Raw genomic sequence first — 21,258 nt, 5'->3', positions numbered from 1 at the left:
CATAAAAAATAAATTTATTTTAAAAAAAGTTCAAACAACTAAAAATTTATGCTGCCAACATGGGAGTACCTAAATATAGAAACCAATTAACAACAAACGTACAGAAAGTCATTGATAATAATACAATGACAGGGGATTTTAACACCCACTTATGGCAATGGACCTAACGTCTATACAGAAAATCAACAAGGGAAAAATAGCCTTGACACACTGGACCACAGGGACTCAACAGATATAGTCTGAACATTTCAACCTAAAGCAAAATACACATTCCTTTCAGGTGTACATGTGACATTCTCCAGAACAGATCATATCATGGCCCACAATTCAGCCCTCAACAGGTACAACAGGTACAAGAAAGTTGATATCACACCCTGTACATTTTTGGACCACGACGCTATGAAACTCGAAGTTGACAGTAAGAAAAAATTTGGACAGATCAAAAATACGTGGAGATTATGAACATCCTACTAGAGAATGAATGGAGCAACCAGGAAATTAAAGAGGAAATTTAAAACAAATGAAAATGAAAACATGTTTCTTCAAACCTCTGGGATGTAGCAAAGGCAGTCCTTAGAGGGAAGTACATAGCAATACAGGCCTACCTCAAGAAAGAAGAAGTCTCCAATACACAGCCTAACCCTACACCTTAAGTAGCTGGAAAAGGAATAGCAAACAAAGCCTAAAGCCTATAGAAGAGGGGGAAAATAAAGATGAGAGGAGAAATAAATAATACAGAAACAACAAAGCAGTAGAATGGAATAACGAAACAAAGAGATGGTTCATCAAAATAATTAAGAAAATGGATCAAGCCTTAGCCAGCCTTATCAACGAGAAAAGAGAAAAGACCTAAATAAATAAAATCACAAATGAGAGAAGAGAGATCACAATCAACACCAGAAAAATAAGACAATTATAAGGGAATACCATGAAAGATTATACGCTAACATACTGGGAGACCTGGAAGAAATGGACAAATCCCCAGAAATGTGCAAATGAGCAAAACTGAAATAGGAAGAAACAGAAAATGTGAACAGACCCATAACTAGCAAAGGAATTGAATCAGCAGGCACCTGGGTGCCTCATGGTTGAGCATGTGCTTTGGCTCAGGTCATGATCCCGGGTCCTGGGGAATCAAGTCCCACATCAGGCTCCCCGCATGGAGCCTCAATTTCCCTGTGTCTATACCTCTGCCTCTCTGTGTCTCTCATGAATCCATAAATAAATCTTTAAAAAATGCAAAAAGATAAAAAGATGAGAAAGGACCCAAATAAAATCACAAATGAGAAAAGAGATATAACAACACTAGAGAAATACAAACGATTATAAGAGAACATTATGAAAAATTATATGCCAGCAACCTCGAACCTGGAAGAAATAGATCAATTCCTAGAAATATATAACATGGCAAAAATGAAAATGTAAGAAATAAGAAACTTGAACAGACAGATAACCAGCAAAGAAATTGAATCAGTAATCAAGGATCTCCCAACAGGAGACGCTTAGATCAATAGAACAGAATGGAAAGCCGAAACAAGATACAAACCTGTAACTCTATGATCCATTAATCGACAATGAGGCAGGAAGGAATATCCAAAGCACAAAGACAGTCTCTTCAAGAAACCCTAACCCTGACCCCAGGATAAGAAAAAATGGTGTTGGGAAAACCAGGCAGCCACATGCAGAAGAATGAAACTGGACCACTTTCTTACACCATATATATAAAAAATAAATTCAAAATGGATGAAAGACCTAAATGTGAGACCTGAAACCATACAAAGAAGAAAAGATAGGCAGCAACGTCTTTGACATTTGCCACTGGATCTTCTTTCTAGATATGCCTCTGAGGTGAGGGAAACAAAAGCAAAAATACTATTGGGACTTCATCAAATTGAAAAGCTTCTGCAAAGTGAAGGAAACAACGAAACCTAAAAGGCAACATACAAAATGAGAGGAGATATTTGTAAACAACACATCCAATAAAGATTTAGTATCCAAAATACATAAAGGAAATATAAATCTCAGCATCCTAAACACAAATTATCCAACTGCAGATGGGCAGAAGACATGAATGGACTTTGTCTCTGACAAGACATCCACATGGCCATGAGACACACGGAAAGACACTCAGCGTCACCCATCAGCAGGGAAATGCAAACCAAAACCACAATGAGATGTCACCTGACAGCCATCAGAATGGCTAAAATTAAGAACAGAAGAAACAACAGGTGTCATTGAGGCTATGGAGAAGAGGGAGGCCCCTTACACTCCTGGTGGGCAGGCGAACAGGTGCAGCCACTGTGGAAAACACTGTGAGGGTCCTCGAGAAGTTGAAAATAGGGGATCCCGGGGTGGCTCATCAGTTTGGCACCTGCCTTTGGCCCATGTCGCGATCCTGGAGACCCGGGATCGAATCCCACGTCGGACTCACAGTGCATGGAGCCTGCTTCTCCCTCTGCCTGTGTCTCTGCCTCTCTCTCTGTGACTATCATAAAAAAATTTAAAAAAAAGAAGTTAAAAATAGAGCTACACTACGATTCCAAAATTGCACAGCTAGGTATTTACCCCAAGGATACAGAAGTTGTTTAGTAGATTCGAAGAGGGACACGCAGCCCAGTGTTTGTAGCAGCATTATCAACAAGAGCCAAACTGTGGATACAGCCCAGATGTCCATCGACAGATGAATGGGCAGAGACGATGTGGTAAATATACCCACTGCGACATCACTCGTTCATCAGAAGGGATGAAGTGAAGCCATTTACAATGACGTGGGAGAAGTGGAAAGGACTTATGCTAAATGAACTCAGTCAGAGGAAGACATATACCAAATACCATACAATTGCATTCACATGTGAATTTTAAGAAACCAAACAAACTGGCAAAGGGGCAGAGGGGGGATGAGAGAAGCAAATAAAAAAACACACTATTAACCCCAGAGAATAAACTAATAAATACCAGAGGAAGGTGAGGGGGATGGGGAATCAGGGGATGGGGATAGTGGAGGAGCACCTGTGACCAGTACCAGGCGTTGTATCCAAGGGTTGAATCACTATGTGGTAAACCTGAAACTATATCATACTGTGTTTACAAAGAGGAATTCAAGTAAAACTTTAAAATAATAATTGGTAGTATTGATGAAACATGTGCGCACAAGAGATAAAATCAGAAAGGCAACTGAAAATCCAAATAAAGAGTCTTTAGAGTCACAAATCCCCTCCTTAGCTCAGCTTGGGAGAAGCCTGCCATGTATATTCTGACCCCAGCAGAAGCCTGGATTTTGATTCTCTGGGGAGGCCACTGACTTGGTGGAGTCAGGCTATCTTTGAAACCAAAACCTAAATAGAGTGCATAAAACTAAACTGCCCAAGATACTAGGAGTCCCAGTGCAGGCACATGCCAAGACCCAAACTCTAACCATACACAGATATAACCCTAACACTACACTTAAGCCTAATGTTAGCCTAAACCTTAACAAGACCTATCACTAATCGAAAACCAAACACAAACCGCAAGACCGAAACACATTCACTGAACCTTCCTGCCAAACCTCACCCTAACTCCTAAACCTATTCTAAACCCTTAACCCTGACCGCTACCTGAAATCTAACCCTAACCCTAACCTCTAAACCTAAACTTAACTTAATGTACTCAAATCCTATTCCTGACCTTAACCTGTACCCTAACCCTAACCCTCTAATACTAATCCTATCTCATACCCCAAACTGTACCCTAACCCGTACCCTAAAACTAACCCGTAACCCACTCCTAAATGTATCTCTTACCCTCTTCCAAAACCATACCCTGACCCTGACCTGTCCCTAACCCTAACCCCTAACCAAACAATAACCCTAACCCTAGTCCTAACCCCTATCCTAACCCTAACCCTCACCCTAATTCTAAACCTAGCCCTAACTATAACCCTAACCCCTCACCCTAAACCCTAACTCACACCCTAACCCCTAACCCTAACTGCAAACCTAAGCCCAACCCTAACTCTAACCATAACCCTAACCTCAACTCCTAACCTCCTGCCCTAATCCCTAGAGCCTAAACCCTAACCCTAACATTAAATCCTGTCCCTTACCCTAACCCCATCCTAACTCTTAACTACTGACCATTACCCTTATGCCTCACCTAACCTCTAATCCGTAACCATAAGCATAATCACTAACATCTAACATATAACCTAAGGCTAACCACCAATTGCCTCTCCTCCCCTAACCTTACCATTCATTCTACCCTTTCACTTACCATGTGGTTCTGAGGAGTCCCTTCTGATGTAGACATGGCCCCCAACGGCTCCTCCAGAGTCCTCCAGGGGGTCCAAGCAAGCCGGGCTCCTGTGAGTGTGGACATGGCCCAACGTGTTCCTGAGTCATAGTCAGCGGGTCCTGAGGACGCCAGGTCTCCTGTCACTGTGGACTATGTCTCACATCCTCTGAAGCCTCACAGCAGGTCCTCAGGAAGCTGGGGGCTCCTGTCAGCATGGACATGGCCCCATGGCCCCCAGAAAACTCACCGTGGGTCCTGAGGGGGCTGTGGGCTCCTGTCAGCATAGACGCAGCCCCATATGTCCTGAAGCCAAAGTGCTGGTCCTGAGGAGGACGGGGTTCCTGTCAGGGTTGACATGACCCCTCATTTTCCTCAAACCTCACCATAAGACCTGAGGAGGCTCGGGGCTCCTGTCAGCATGGATGTGGCCCATAATCTTCCCAAACCTTCACAGTGGGTTCTGAGGAGGCTGGAGACTCTGTCAGTGTGGATGCGGCACCCACATTTTTCTTAGGCCTCACCACAGGCCCTGACAAGGCTGGGGTCTTCTGTCCGCATGGATGCATCCACATATTTCCCCAAGTCTACACCAGGGGTCCTGAGGAAGTCAGGGTCCTGTTCTGTCCATGTGGCCCCAAGTCCTCCCGAAGCGTCACCGAGGGTTCTGAGGAGGCCGGGGCTCCTGTAACCTTGAATGCGGCCCCCAGCTTCCAGAAGCCTCAACTTATGTCCTGAGGGGCCCGGGAGCTCCTGGAAGAGTGGACGTGGCACCACATCTTCCTGAAGCCTCCCTGCAGGTCCTGAAGCGGCTCAGGGGCTCCTGTCAGTGTGGATGTGGACCCACATCTTCCTGAAGCCTCCCTGCGGGTCCTGAGGTGGCTCAGGGCTCCTGTCAGTGTGGATGTGGACCCACATCTTCCTGAAGACTCCCCGCGGGTCCTGAGGCAGCCCAGGGCTCCTGTCAGGGTGGATGCGGGCCCACATCTTCCTAAAGCCTCACCGCGGGTCCTGAGGAGACCGGGGTTCCTGTCAGCATGAACGCGACCCAATTTCCCCCTGAAGACTCCCCGCGGGTCCTGTGGAGGCTTCAGCTCATCAGCGTAGATGCGTCCCCACATCCCCCTCAGGCCTCCCCAGCACAGGCTGGCTCCTGTTAGTGCAGGCAGAGGAGGCCTACTGCACACGCGTGCCCCATGGGAGGGGCCTGGGCTCGGGCGCCCCCTGCGGGACACTCAGGCACTGCAGGAGGCTGTGCAGGAGGCAGCAGGTGCTCCATGGGCCCCACCTGCCTCCTTTCAGGCTCCAGCTGGGGCCTGTTAGCTTCAGAAACATCTCACTGAAAAGGAGCCCAACACCCGACTTCCCCAGAAATACTTAAGGACAAGGAATTGGAGCCCACAGGACACGAAATGAAATGTGGACCAGAATTTTACCACATCCTGCAAATCTCACTCAACCCTCTTCCACTGTGTGTGGGACCGTGGGTTGGTGCAGCCGCCCTGGAAACAGTGTGGAGGCTCCTCAGGAAGTTACAAATAGAGCCACCCTGCCACCAGCAGGTGAACGGCCTGGAGCTCACTCCGAAGATACAGATGCAGTGAGTCTTGGGACAACTGCACCCCAATGTCCACAGCAGCTGGGTCCACAGTAGCCACACTGTGGGAGGAGCCTCAGTGCCCTGTGGCAGATCATGGATAAAGAGGATGGGAGATAGATGATGGTCATAGAGAGAGGAATGGTACTCAGCTATCAAAGAGAAGGAAATCTTGCCATTTGCAATGATGTGGATAGAACTAAAGGGATCATGTTAAGTGAAGTAAGTCACTTGGGAAAGAGAATGACCGTGTGGTGTCATTCATAGGTGGAATTCAAGAAGCAAAGCAGATGAACTACTGTGAAGGGAAGGAGAGACAAGATCAAAACAGATGCAGGAAATACAGACTCTTAACGATAGGAAATGAACTGAGGGTCGCTGGAGGGGTGGGGCATAACAGGGGAAATAGGAAAGTGCTGCGTCTCACTCTGTCCTACTTCTCCAATACTGATTTGCTGTCTGGGGTTATTTGTTGAGGAGGATGGATGTTATTTTTTTTTCCTATTTCTAAGTTCTGCCACCATGATTTTGATAGGAATGACTTTGAAACTGAGGGTGGCTTCAGGAACTGTGGACATTTTCACAAGATGAGGCTCCCACCCCACAAGCCCAGGATGGCCTCCCAGAGCCTGGTATGGCTCAGTGCACAAGTCTTGTGCTCCTTTGGTTCAGTCTCATTATTTATTCTCCTTGATGATCCTGAGAAGGCCTTCACATCCTTCCTTTCCTTCCTGAGTGCTCATTGTCGGGACACAGCAAGGCTACTCTGCTCTGTAGTTTCAGTTTGTGTCCCGTGACTTTACTGAACCCACTCCTTAGTTCTAACAGGTTTTGGTGGAGGCTCTGGGGTTGCCTGTTTCTAGTTCCGCGTCTTCAGCATATAGGGATAGTGTGACGTCCCCCTTCCAGGTGTGGATCCTTTGATTTTTACAGCTTTATGTCCTAGAAAGCCCCACTATTGAATCAAAACTGATCCCAAGCCAAGGGCAGGAAGCCCCTATTAGAATGAGAACAGAGCTCAATGCCCTTGAAGGTCCCATATCAAAATGTAAACAGAACTTGAGGAAGTGCTCCAGCCCTTCTGGAGGTTCCGGAGACCAGCCCTTAAAACTAAGCTAAAACCCGCCTCAGGGTCCAAGTCCCTGCTCCGCTCTGTCGGGTATACTTGGACACAAGCTCGAGGTGGTAAATAAACCCTCGTGTGTTTGCATCAGTGTCGGCTACTCTGAGATTTCTCGGATTCGCAATCTTGGGCACAACAGTCTGAGATAAAAAAAGAAAACCAAAAGAAGCTCAGACGCAGGTAGAGTGAACGCAGGATTCTGAGAGAAGCGGCGGAGACCCGGGGGCTTGTGGGCTCTTCTGTGGAGGCCCCTGCAGATGGGGGACAGGATGCTCAGTCCCAGAGCCAGAGGACCCAGAGACCCCACCCATATCCCGGCCATCTGGGCCGGGTCCGAGTGAGCAGCACAGTGCTGCCCGCTGGAGTCCAGACGCGCTGATGTCCACCCCGCCTCTGACCCCGCAGATGCATCTCCCAGGCAGATGTGCACCTGACAATCAGCGCCATGACCAATTCCCAGATCCCGCACAGACCATTTGCTGCCACCAAGTTGTCGGACCACAGAGGCTGCAGAGCTTCAGCTCTGCTTGGAAAGAAGAGTCTAGCTTCCTTTGTACTTTGTGATTTATTTTCATTGATTCTATTTTATAAATTGCCTTATTTTAACGGTTATGTATGTACCTTATATATTTCTCATTTTAGGTTTCATGGTACTTTAATTGTGTTTCTTATTTTGGTATTTAGAATCTTTTAACAACCAGGCAAAAATAATCTGGTAGTTTTTTTTGGGGGGACGGCAGTTGTTATTGTTTTTCTTGGTTTTTCTTTTTCTTCTTTCGTTTCTGGAAAAAATAATGAGATGGAGAAATTCACCTCTATAAAATAATATGAGGTAGTACTCACAGCCAGGAAGTCCATCAATACAAATATATGATGTCTAACTACAGTTTAAAACAATGATTATAAAGATAGCAGCTGGGCTGGAAAAAGAGCACAAAAGAAAACTAGAGAATCCCTTACTGTAGAAATGAAAGAATTAAAATCTAGTCAGGCCAACGTTCAAAATGCTATAACTAAAAAAAATAAAAATAAAAAAAATAAAAAATAAAAATAAAAAAATAAAAAAAAATGCTATAACTGAGATGCAGTACCAAGTGGAAGCCTTAAAAACAAGGAAGGTTATGGACCACAAAGGCAGACTTCGGAACTCAGCCACTTATTAAAACAATAACATTCATATCATGGGAGACTCCCAAGATGAAGACAGAGGAAAGGTGGGCTTGCTCAGCCATTAGAAACGACAAATAACCACCATTTCCTTCAACGTGGATGGACCTGGAAGGTATCATGCTGAGTGAAGTAAGTCAATCAGAAAAAGACAAATATTGTATGTTCTCATTCACTTGGGGAATATAGATAATAGTGAAAGGGAATATAAGGGAAGGGAGAAGAAATGTCTGGGAAATATCAGAAAGGGAGACAGAACATAACGACTCCTAACTCTGGGAAATGAACTAGGGGTGATGTAAGGGGGGGAGGGCGGGGATGGGGGTGAATGTGTGACGGGCACTGAGGGGGGCACTTGACGTGATGAGCACTGGTTGTTATTCTGTATGTAGGCAAATTGAACACCAATAAAAAGTAAATTTATTATTAAGAGAAAGAAAGAAAGAAAGAAAGAAAGAAAGAAAGAAAGAAAGAAAGAAAGAAAAGAAAAGAAAGAAGAAAGAAAGAAAGAAAGAAGAAAGAAAGAAAGAAAGAAAGAAAGAAAGAAAGAAAGAAAGAAAGAAAGAAAGAAAAGAAAAGAAAGAAAGAAAGAAAAAAGAGTGGCACCTTAGTGGCTCAGTTAGTTAAGCTTCTGCCTTAGGGTCAGATCATGATCCAGGTCCCAAGGAATGCTCCCTGTTCAGCAGGGAACCTGTTTCTCCCTCGCCCTCTGTCCCTCTAGCACATGTTTATCAGTCTTCTCTCTCTCAAATAAATAAATAGCATCTTTGAAAAAGAAACAAACAAACCCAGAGGGAAAAGAAATCTCCCATGTAGAAGATTTTCAAATAATTTGTGCAGACATTCCACCCTCAAGTTCCTGAGCGTAGTTTCCCAATCTTATGTGTGGAATACACATAGTAACTTCCTTCTACAAAATATATTATGAAAAACTAAAAATAATAATGATAATATAATAATAATAATAATAATAATAATAAAAGAATCACTTTACGACAGAGAAACCTGAGAAACACTACCTCAGCAAGATGATCAGATCGATACTAAGACTGATAAATCGTGTTGATAGTATCTATCCTTTACATGATATAATAAAAATGGCAGTATATCTCTGTATATAATCCACAAAAACAGTTCAATCATGAAATAAACAACAGACATATCCCAACTGAGGGAAATTTTACAAAATACTCTACTTCTCAAAGTGTTCCAGTTCAACAACAACAAGGAAAGGCTGAAAGACTGTCACAATCCAGAGGAGCCTAAGAAAACATGAGGACAAATGGAGTGTGGTATGAGGGATAGTGATTTAGCAAAAACTAAGGAAATCTGAGTAAAGTATTGTCTTTGGTTATTGCGAAAATTTTAATATTGATTCATTAGCTAATATTTGTACCGTAGTGATATAAGATATCAATAATTGGAGAAATTGAGTGCAAGTGCATGAGAATTCTCTGTACTATCTTCTCAATTTCCCTATAAATCTTTGTTTTCTTTCTAAGAAATAAGATTTCAGTTGAAAATTGACTTAAATTAATCAGGCTCCAGTGTGAAGACATTTTAAGAATCCTTGAATTAAAAAAAAAAAGAATCCTTGAATTATTTTTTGCCTTATTCTTAAAAAGTTCCTTCGATGGGAACAAAGTAAGAATTTTATATCAGAAGCAAAGAAAAACACTTATGAACACGTATAATGCCTCCTCAACCTGAAGCAGGAAAGGATAATAAATAGCAAAAATCAGATAAAAATACTTCTATTATAATAGACACCATATTGCAAGTGCATTTAAAATTAGCAATGTATAACATGGATTTCCTTGACATTTGACTTCCAAAGAGTTCATAGTGTTTCAGTGTCAGTTGAAATGGGAAGAATCTCAGGGAAGCATCCTTCACGTAATAATAGGACCATTGGTACTAATGTCTCTCAATCATTTCCAAATCAATAAAGATGCATCTCCTGATGAGTGACTGAGCTGTGAAGAAAGATGAGAAACCCTCCTCCCTTTGAATTACTTGTGTCAGAATATTTTAACCATAGTATTATGGATAGTAAATTATCCTTATTAACAGGAAATATGTCTCAGAGTGGAATCTGAGCAATCAGATGGGCAGAGAAAAAATGCTTTAACTTGCTCCTGCACTTTTAAAGACAAAGGAGAACTTTTCTATGTACAAAGTCAGTTGTCAAGATAGCCTTAGGGAATAAGAGTCTGCAGCATCGGGATCCCTGGGTGGCGCAGCGGTTTGGCGCCTGCCTTTGGCCCAGAGCGCGATCCTGGAGACCCGGGATCGAGTCCCACATCGGGCTCCCGGTGCATGGAGCCTGCTTCTCCCTCTGCCTGTGTCTCTGCCTCTCTCTCTCTCTGTAACTATCATAAATAAATAAAAAAATAAAAAAAAAATAGAGTCTGCAGCATCGAATCCTGCTGCACAGCTGGGATGCCCGTGCCCCAGTTCTTCCTAATCTCAAATCCCTGGGCCTGTCCCACAACACAGGTAGCCACGCTGAGGTCATTTGCGATTTCTCTCTTAGGAGCTCCAGGGAGGGGGGCATGAGCTAGATAGGACGGGACGGGATGCGTGGAAGCTGAGAACATTACGGCCATCTACTTTACGTTCAGTATTAGCACACGTCCAGCAATCCCAGGCCCCTGTGAAGAAGAGCTGAAATTTGCATTACTTCAGTTACTGTAAAAAAACAAAGTTTACAGCTTAATGTCTTAGAAAGCCCCACAATAGAATAAAAACTGAGCCTAAGCAAAGGGCTGGAAACCCAATTAGAATGAGAAGAGAGCTCAATGCCCCTGAAGGCCCAATAACAAAATGTAAACAGAACTGGAGGAATTGCTCCAGCCCTTCTGGAGGTCCCCGAGACCAGCCCTTAAAAGTAAGCTAAAACACTCCTTGGGGTCCAAGTCCCTGTTCCACTGTGTGGTGTATACTTGAACCCATGCTCGAGTTTGTAAAACAACCCTCGTGTATTTGCATCAGTGTCGGCTCTTTAGTGGATTCTCGGATTCGCCATCTTGGGCACAATACCCCCATGACCCCTCCCCACCTGGACTGACCTGTCCCCTCCCACCCATGCTGACCCTCAGTCAACTCCCCGCTCACAACAGCGGGGCACAGGCCCTCACACATGTCCAACGGGCACGGTGGGCACTCCCGCCATCCCCAGGCTCCCAGGGGAAGGAAGGAGTTTTGGGCAGGACACACTCCCATGGTGGCCCCAGGGCTCCCTGCCCAGGAGAGCACCTGGTGAAAGGTCGGGGTCTGTGTCCCTGATGCCAGCTCCTCCCTGTTTTTCCAACAGGAACTGAGAGAGTAGGGATCCCTGGGTGGCGCAGCGGTTTGGCGCCTGCCTTTGGCCCAGGGCGCGATCCTGGAGACCCGGGATCGAATCCCACGTCGGGCTCCCGGTGCATGGAGCCTGCTTCTCCCTCTGCCTGTGTCTCTGTGCCTCTCTCTCTCTCTGTGACTATCATAAATAAATAAAAATTAAAAAAAAAAAAAAGGAAATGAGAGAGTAGGACCTGGTTTCCTCCAGGGACATCACACAGGTGGACCTGGATGTCAACAGGACGTTCAGCAGTCACATCATATTTTGGGACTACTACGGGGTAGGGTGAGGTTGAGGGGCCAGGGGGGATCGGGACCCAGGGGAGGACCGGGGCATTCCGGGTAGGGAAAACGGGACTTCTGAGTCGGGGGGGCAGAACAGCAGCCAACAACAAACCGCTCCATGGTAGGGTGTTGGGGATGACCTCTGTGCCCCACCCCGAGGGACTCGGGGATGAGGAGGCCACTAGGATGGGGCCTCCAGGGCTTGCCATGGGAGCTGAACCCCAAAGGGAAGAGGGACGACCCCTGAGAAGCAGGGGATGGGGGGCAGGGGGGGCAGGAACCGGACCTGGGTGCCAGGCAGAATGGCCGCGACAGGAGCAGGACACACTTCGATCCCATGTGGGTTGGACGGATCAGAGTGACACCCACTCTCAGTGCTTTACATGTTTCTAAGTTCTATGCATTTAATTTGAGACAATTTGCAATTTGAAAACACACATAATATGATGAACCCTGTATAATGCCCCCGGTCCAGCCAGGGCCATGCACTGACTACACCCGGCCCCAGGGGCATGTGCTGCAGCAAACCCCAGACTGGAGTCTCCTTAAAGTGTAGACGTCTCCTTTTGCATCTTAGAGGAAGGGGATGCCCTGTGTCCGCAGGCCTCCCCACGACATCTCCCTCATTCCCCACTGCCACTCCATCCATCTACATCCTCTACCTCAATGGGATCCCACCTACAACATCCCCCACACTCCACCACTATCATACCCCTGCCCCCACACCATCCACCCACACACCATCGGCCCCCAGCAAGGACCCGGTGTAGGTGACCCCTGTGGGACATGCTCAGCCTCCCCGGGGTTCTCTGGAAACCCTGCTCCCATCAGAAGCCCAGGTGTCCCATAGAGTACTCAGGGGTTGCAGGGAGGAGGGAAGACAGGGAGCCCCCAACAGGGTGTGTGCAGTTGAGTGGTGCAGAGGAAGCACTGTGCCCTGCCTCTGCCCACTGTCCGTCCTGGAGGGTGGCACACCCTGCACAGGACACCAGCCCCTAACCCAGGGGGATCTGGACTGGCCTGGCCCCGGGCTCTGTGAGGGTGGGTGTGATTTGAGCCCCCGCCCCAGGCCCAAGAAAAAGACTAATGGGATCAGGCCCCCATGGCCCTGTCCAGCGGCTGGATTCTGGCCCCACACTGAGCGAGCCCTCTCACAGCTGGATGTGGCGTCCTGGGCCCTGGGAATTCCCCACAGATCCAGGTCACTGACCTAGGGCAGCCCTGGAGATCCCGGGACACCCAAGGTTGGGGAGAGCAGAGGTGGGCCGGTGGGCCCCACCCACACTCACACCAGGAGGCAGACTCCTCCAGGTGCTGGGGCCGCAGGGGCCCCGTGGCTGGGGTCCAGCTGCCCTGCGGGGACCCAGCTAGGAACCCATGAGCTGCAGGTCTAGGTCAGCTCTGCTGTCCTCAGAACCGTCTCTCAGCCTGAAACCTCAGGACACACGCCCCCACCCGAGGTCCACACGTGCTTCCAGTTGGGGGACTCCAGCACTCGCACACCACCCATGTGATTCTTGCCCTCCCCTAAAGGACAGACATTCCCTCCACAGGGGAAGGCGCGAACCCTCGACTCTGAGCCCGTTTGCTGTAGAATGTCTATTGACATGTGTTGTGGTGCGAAAATGCACAGCCAGCCCGTTTCTGTGTCTCCCAGAACTGTGTGCACGAGGCGTGGATAGACCCACAGAGAGGAGGAAGGGGCACCACCCAGTCCCCAAACAGCTCCTGCATGGGCACTGCAAGGCACACACAGCTGATGTCCCCACGTGCCTTCCAGGGGCGGCCAGACGCCAGAGTCAGGACCCAACAAACTATACTGTGACTCAGCCTGTGCCCCATGGGCCAGGAGGGTGTGGGACAGAGTGACGGCCAGGGAGCCTCAGATCACCAGGGTCTATGTAAAGCGACCTGGGAGGTCTCTGCTCCCTCTGTCAAGGGGGCCGGAGCTGGCTGGTTTCTGAGGTACTTCCTCCCCTCCCCACATCTCTGTGCTTGTGTGCCTGGGGAACAGAGGGCCTGTGGGGCCGTCAGCATGACCCTGGAAGGGATGTCAGGACAGCAGGCCCTTGTGTTGTGCCCAAGATTGCAAATCCAAGAAACCACCGATGAGCCATCACCGATGCAAACTCCGAGGATTTCTTTACAAGATGGAGCTTGAGTCCAAGTGCACCCAACACAGCAGAGCAGGGATTTGGACCCTGAGACTAATAGGCATAGCAGCTTTAAAGGGGCCAGTGGCCCATGGGATACACAGAAAGTTGCACAGTCGTGTCGGTCAACAAGCAGGTGGCCGATTGAATGACACCTTACCCTATAGGATCCACTTGACCTGGACTATTACTTTGGTCAGAATTGGCCGGCAGTTTTGGCGGGCACAAAGCAGGGTTACATTGTTATGAGCTGATTTCCGAAGAGGGTGTGCCCAGCGGCTTGACTGGGTTGGGGCAGTGCCTTAAGACATAAGCAGGTTATGTGGGGGTCATAGGGGAGGTGGCGGGTGTAGCACAAAATGGAATCAGTCCTGTTCTGCTTGTCCAGGGGTAGGGGATTTTTGTTAAATTTCCTGGGTCCCACACTTGCAGCTCACGCACCTGGGCCACCCTCACCAGGTGGACTCAGTGTGCACACCTTGTGGTGCTGGATCTCTCACACCAGCGTGTAGAGGGCACCCTCCTTGCCCGAGTGAGTAGGGGCTGGGTGAGCATGGGGCTCAGCATGAAGGCCAGACAGCACAGGGAATCGAGGAACACCAGCCTCATCACCACCCCTACTCCCACACACAGGCTGCCCCATGGCTCTCCGTAATGGGCACCCGGCGCCTCTGGAGATCCCCCCAGGGCAGCCCCGAGGTCTGGCTCCCTGCTGGAGAAGCACTGGGGAGAAGAGAAGCAGCTGACGCTCAGCGGGACCCACTGCCGGACATGGGAATGTGGCCGAGCCAGAACTTCCAGCTCAGCTGACCCTCCAGATGAAAGTCACTGCACGAGCCAGCCCCGGGTTGGCCAGGAGAGTCCAGCTAGCTGCCCAGTGCCAGCACCAGAAATGATGTTGTGCCAACCATTTCGGTGTTTGGGTGACCCAGCCAGAGGATCCAATAGCTGCACGTGATACCTGCATGTGATAGACACACAGTCACACCGATACCAACAAAAGTCAGAATCCCCCAATGTTGTCAAACAGCATGTGAATGTTTACATACATGACGCTGTGGTCCCCAATAGGATACCTGGAAGACGCTATAAATCACTACTGCAGAGGAGCTGGAGGCAAGGAGATGTGCCTGCTGGGTTCCTACAAGGAGAGCAGAGGGACAGGAAGCATACTTCAATGGGGGGGCCCCTCTTAGGAAAGGACACCAGGTCCCTGTGAAGGCTACGGATGGTGAAATCTTTCCTCCTCTCTTTCAGCTTCTGGATTTCCTCCTCCTTTGTTCTTCCTAATTCTAGTTTAGCTTCCACCCTGCATCCAAACCAATGACCAAAGAGGCTTATTTATGATATCCGGTCCTAAAAGGAGGCTGAGCTCTGGCTACCGGGTTCAGAAATGATCATTTTCTAGGTGTATGCTGATCCCCCGAACTCGTGCCTTCGTGGCCCTTCTCTCTCTGCAGAATGAGGGGAACCACAAGTCTTACAATGAAAGACGCCCACTTCCACTCGGGCGGGACTATCCCTTGTGGCGGACGTCATCTGGGCCAAGGTGTGTAAATGGGGCGATCAAGAATAGTTCGCAGGTGAGACATAAGCAAACACTTACTTTTGATGTCATGCTTTATTTGTTCATCCATTTATTATTTGTTAAATATTTTAAATTTATGTCCTGTCTATACCCAATACGGTGTTGAAACTCATAACCCTGAGTTCAAGATCCCAAACCAGGACAGCCAGGCACCCCAGTGCCATGTTTCATAACTCTTTGCTTCCTTGCCTATCTCTGCATCGAACTGGAACATTGAGTCCTTGACGGGGAGCTTTAGTTATCTCCGAATCCTAGAATGTTCTCACTGTATCCCAATCCTAGATTGACATTTACCATTGAATAGCACTTTAAATAAATAGTCAGTAAGATAACTACTACAGAAAAGGAAATTATCAAATTTTCATGTATGTGGTCCCTGCTCCCTGGGCTCCCAGGGAAGCTATGGTTTCTTTCACATTGATCAAGGTCCAAATGACTCCACTACACCTCAAAGCGTGGGCTCAGTTTCTGCCCTGACACATGCAACATCCCTGCTTCAATTAAAATGTATCAATCAATCAAAGGGAGCCTAACTGGCTCGGTGTGCTTCGTAAGAACATGGGACTTTGTTCTTGGGGTAGCATGTTCAAGCCCAATGTTGGCTGTAGAGATTACAGAAAAATAAATTCTTAAAAAAAATCAATCAGTTTATCTTGGGGAGACATAGCCCTGGATTCCACAAGGGCAGGGAGCCAGCTGATGGTTCTACGCACAGTATTATATGCAGCAGAGCACAAAATGTGAACTTTCAGAAGTCTCCTAGAGTGGGGGACACACCAGCCTTAAGGTGTTCAGTTGGAGAAATCAGGTACAGTCCCTGGATCGACAGGGTGGGCTCAGGATCCCACGGGACCCAAGGATGGTGGCACCAACTGTTCCCAGGCACAGGAGCGGGAATGCGGCTGAGAGCAGTGGGACTCAGGCCAGCTGTCTGCCCTGTGTGGCCATAAGCTGCAAACCCCTGTGCAGTCACTGGGCCGCGTTCCTGGGACAGGCCAGCAAAGGCCAGGAGTGGGAGGACCCTCTCCCGGGCACGAAGAGTGCAGGTCTCCACCAGGGCAGCCCCTAAAATTTGGAGTTTTAAACATCAGTAACTTGTCTGTGTGGAGGCTGACAAAATTGAGGCGGTTCCACTTTAAGTTCACTGTTAGCACAAGTACTGCCATCCCAGGCCCCTGTGAATAAGAGCTAAAATTTACATTGCTTCAGTTACAGGAAAAAAAGAAAAAAACAGCTTAGAGCTTAGGGTCCCAGAAAGCCCCATATTAGACTGAGAACAGAGCTCAATGCCCTTGAAGGCCCAATATCAAAATGTAAGCAGAACTTGAGGAATTGCTCCAGCCCTTCTGGAGGTCACCGAGACCAGCCCTTAAAACTAAGCTAAAACCCACTTCGGGGTCCAAGTGCATGCTCCTCTGTGTCGGGTGTACTTGGACACAAGCTCAAGTTTGGAAATCAACCATCGTGTATTTGCATTGGTGTCGGCTCCTCAGTGGTTTCTCGTATTTGCAATCTTGGGCACAACACCTCCATGTCCTCTCCCCACCTGGGCTGACCCCCTGTCCCCTCCCCCCCAGGCTGACCCTCAGTCACCTCCCCACCCACAACAGCTTGGGACATGCCCTCACACAGTTCCCATGGGCTCGGTGGGCACTGCCGCCATCCCCAGCCTCACAGGGCAAGACAGGATGTTTCGGCAGACCCACTCCCATGGTGGCCACAGGGCTCCCTGCCCAGCATAGCTGCTCGTGACAGGTCAGGGTCTGTGTCCCTGATGCGAGCTCCTGCTCCCTGGTTTTCCCACGGGAAATGAAGGAGGAGGCCCTGGTCTCTTCCAGGGATATCACGCAGGTAGACCTGGACGTCAACAGGACATTCAGCAGCACACTATGTTTTGGGCCTGCTAAGGGGTCAGGTGAGGCTGCTGGGCCAGGGGGCTTAGGGGCCCCAGGGGAGGCCTGGGGGCTTCGGGGTAGGGAAAATGGGGCTTCTGAAGCCGAGGGGAGCAACAGCAGCCAACAACACACCGCTCCATGGTAGGGTGATGGGGATGACCCACATGCCCCCAACCCCGGGGCCTCAGAGATGAGGAGGCCAATTGGATGGGGCCTCCAGTGGTTGCCATGGGAGCCGAACCCCATAGGGGAGAGGGACGGTGCCCTGAGAAGCAGGGGATGGGGTGGGGGATGTGGGGGGCAGGAACCAGGCCTGGGAGCCAGGCGGCATGGCCACGGCTAGATCAGGACACACATCAATCCCACAGGGTCAGACGGGTCAGAGTGACACCCACTCTCGGTGCTTTATATATTTCTAAATTCTATGCATTTCATTTGAGACAATTTGCAATTTGAAAACATACATAGTATGATGACCCCCAGATAATGACCCTGGTCCAGCCAGGGCCCTGCACTGACCACACGGTGCCACAGGGGCAGGTGTCTCAGCAAACCCTAGACTGGGGTAGCCTTTAACTGTAGAAGTCTCCTTGTGCATCTTAGAGGAAGGGGATGCCCTGTGTCCGCAGGCCCCCCACGCCATCCTGCTCATTCCCCACCCCCACATCATCCCCCTACATCATGATCCCCAATGGCATTCCACATAACACCATCCCCCTCACAGCCCCACAGCCCCACACAATCTTATCCCACACTACACCACAACACCATCCCCCCTACACCATTCCCCACACTCCACCACCATCATACCCCTGGTCCCACACCATCTACCCCACACCATCGGCCCCCAGCAAAGACCCGGTGCAGGTGACCCCTGTGAGACGCGCTCAGCCTCCCTGTGATTCTCTGGATACCCTGTTCCCATCAGAAGACCGGGTGTTCAATAGGGCACACAGGGGTTGCAGGGAGGAGTGAAGGCACGGAATCCCCAACAGAGTGGGTGCAGGTGAGTGGTGTAAAGGAACCACTGTGCCTTGCCTCCGCCCACTCTCCCTCCTGGAGGGTGACACACCCTGCACAGCACAACAGCCCCTAACCCAGTGGGACCTGGGCTGCCCTGGCACCAGGATCTGTGGGGGCTGGGTTGATTTGGGCCTCCCCAGGGCCCAACACAAAGACGAATGTGTTCCAGCCCCCCATGGCCCTGGGCAGACCTGGATTCTGGCCCCATGCTGAGCGAGCCCTCTCACAGGTGGATGTGGCCTCCTGGGCCCTGGGCGTGACCCACAGATCCAGGTCGCAGACCTAGGGCAGCCCTGAGGATCCCGGTACACCCCAGGGTGGGGAGAGCAGGGGTAGGCCAGTGGGCCCCACCTGTACCCACACCAGGAAGCAAGCTCCTCCAGATACTCGGGCTCCAGGAGGCCCGAGGCCAGGGTCCAGCTGCCCTGCGGGAACCCAGCACAGGAGCCCATGAGCTGCAGGTCCAGTTCAGCTCTGCTGTCCTCAGAACAGTCTCTCAGGCTGAAAACTCAGGACACACGCCCCCACCCAGAGTCCACACATGCTCCCAGGTGGGGAACTCCAGCACTCAACCCCCAACCCATGTGATTCTTGTCCTCCCGTAAAGGACTGAAAGGTCTCCCTCCCCAGGTGAAGGCGCACACCCACAGCTCTGAGCCCGTTTACTGTAGAAAGTCAATAAAGTGTAGTGGTGGAAAAATGCACAGCCAGCCCTTTTCTGTGTCTCCCAGAACTCTGTGCACGGGGTGTGGAGAGACCCACAGAGAGGAGGAGGGGGCACCACCCAGGCCCCAAACAGCCCCTGCAGGGACACCGCAAGGCATACACCGCTGACATCCCCACGTGCCTTCCAGGGGTGGCCAGACGCCAGGGTCAGGACCCCACAGACTATACTGGGACTCATCCTGTGCCCCGTGGGCCAGAATGGGCTAGGACAGAGTGACAGCCAGGGAACCTCAGGTCACCAGGGTCTGTTCAAAGCGACCTGGGAGGTCTGTGCTCCCTCTGTCCAGGAGGCCGGGGCTGGCCCAGTTCCAGGGCACGTACTACCCTCCCCGCATCCCCATGCCAGTGTGCCTGTGGCACAGAGGGCCTGTGGGGCGCTCAGCGTGGCCTGGAAGGCATGTCAGGACAGCAGGCCCTTGTGTTGTGCCCAAGACTACGAATCTGAGAAACCACCAAGGAGCCGACACCGAAGCAAACTCCCGAGGGTTTCTCTACAAGGTGGAGCTTGGGTCCAAGTTCACCCGACACAGTGGAGCAGGGACTTGGACCCCGAGACTAAGAGGCATAGCAGATTTATATGGTCAGTGGACCGTGGGATATGCAGAAATTTGTACAGTCATGTAGGTCAACACGCAGGTGGCTGACTGAATTACACCTTACACTATAGTATCCACTTGAGCTGGCCTATTACTTTGGTCAGAATCGGTGCGCAGTTTTGGGGGACACAAAGCAGGGTTACATTGTTATGAGCCGATTTCCGATTAGGGTGTGCCCAGCAGCTTGACTTGGGTGGGGCAGCGCCTTAAGCCATAAGCTGGTCATTTGGGGGTCATAGGGGAGGTGGTGGGTGTAGCACAAAATGGAATCAGTCCTGCTCTGCTTGTCCAGGGGTACGGGAATTTTGTTAAATTTCTTGGGTCCCAACTTGCAGCTCATGCACCTGGGCAACGCTCACCAGGTGGACTCAGCGTGCACACCTTGTGGTGCTGGATCTATCACACCAGCGTGTGGAGGACACCCTCCTCGCCCTAGTGAGTAGGGGCTGGGTGAGCATGGGGCTCGGCCTGAAAGCCAGGCAGCACAGGGGACTGAGGAACCCAGCCCTGTCCCCACCCCGACCACACAAATGCAGCCTCAGCGCTCCCTGCCATGGGCACCCAGCTCCTCAGGAGCTCCCACCAGGGTGGCCCCGAGGTCTGACTCCCTGCTGGAGAGACATCGGGGAGAACAGAAGCAGCCGGAGCTCGGCAAGACCCACTGCCGGACATGGGAATGTGGCCAAGCCATACCACCTCAGCTAACCCTCCAGCTGAAATTCACTACAGGAGCAAGCCGCGGGGAAAGCCCCGCTAGCCACCCAGCATCAGCACGAGAAATGATGTTGTACCAACCAATTCGGCGTTTGGAATACCCAGACAGAGGATCTGATAGCTGCACATGATAGCTTCATGTAATACACACACACACACCCCACAACCAACAAAAGTCAGAATCCCCCCAAAGTTGTCAAACAGCAGCTGGATGGTTACATACACAACGCTGTGGTCCCCAGTAGGATACCTGGAAGACGCTATAAACCATGACTGCAGAGGTGCTAGAGGCATGGAGATGTGCCTGCTGTGTTCCAAAAAGGAACGCAGAGGGGCAGGAAGCATCCTACGGAGGAGGGGGGGGCCCTCCTAGGAAAGGACACCAAGTCCCTGTGAAGGCTACGGTTGGTGAAATCTTTCCTCTTCTCTTTCAGCTTCTGCTTTTCCTCCTAAATGCCATTTTCCTCAATCATAATAGCAAAAATTTATTTTATGTTTTTAAATTTCTTTTTATTGGAGTCCAATTTGTATGAATTCTTTCTTCAGCAAGGGTGTCATTCAGGATAGAAGGAAAGATTTTCCCAGACAGGCAAAGTATAAAGGAGTTCATGACTGCTAAACCAGTCCACTAAGGAATTTTAAGAGGGACTATTCTAGTGGGGGAAAAAAAGAGACAAAAGCAACAAAGACTAGAAAGGACCAGAGAACGTCACCAGAAACACCAACTCTACAGGTAAAACAAAGGCACAAAGTTCATATCTTTGAATAAGCACTTTGAAT

At 49.6% G+C, this 21,258-nt stretch overlaps 1 long non-coding RNA gene across 1 annotated transcript in view; it reads left to right on the top strand.

Annotated features, from left to right (window-relative positions):
* The window catches only part of LOC112656497 (uncharacterized), a 441,756-nt gene extending 430,063 nt beyond the window's left edge, over positions 1 to 11,693 (top strand). Inside the window, exon 6 of the long non-coding RNA XR_007408963.1 lies at positions 11,675 to 11,693. This is a non-coding gene — a long non-coding RNA (uncharacterized LOC112656497). The remainder of the gene's footprint in view (positions 1 to 11,674) is intronic.
* Positions 11,694 to 21,258: the final 9,565 nt, after the last annotated feature.

This window comes from Canis lupus, chromosome 37 (assembly GCF_003254725.2).
Source record: "Canis lupus dingo isolate Sandy chromosome 37, ASM325472v2, whole genome shotgun sequence".
Lineage (NCBI taxonomy): Eukaryota > Metazoa > Chordata > Mammalia > Carnivora > Canidae > Canis > Canis lupus.
The sequence above is the reverse complement of the archived record's forward strand: the minus strand, read 5'-3'. Positions and strand labels throughout refer to the sequence as shown.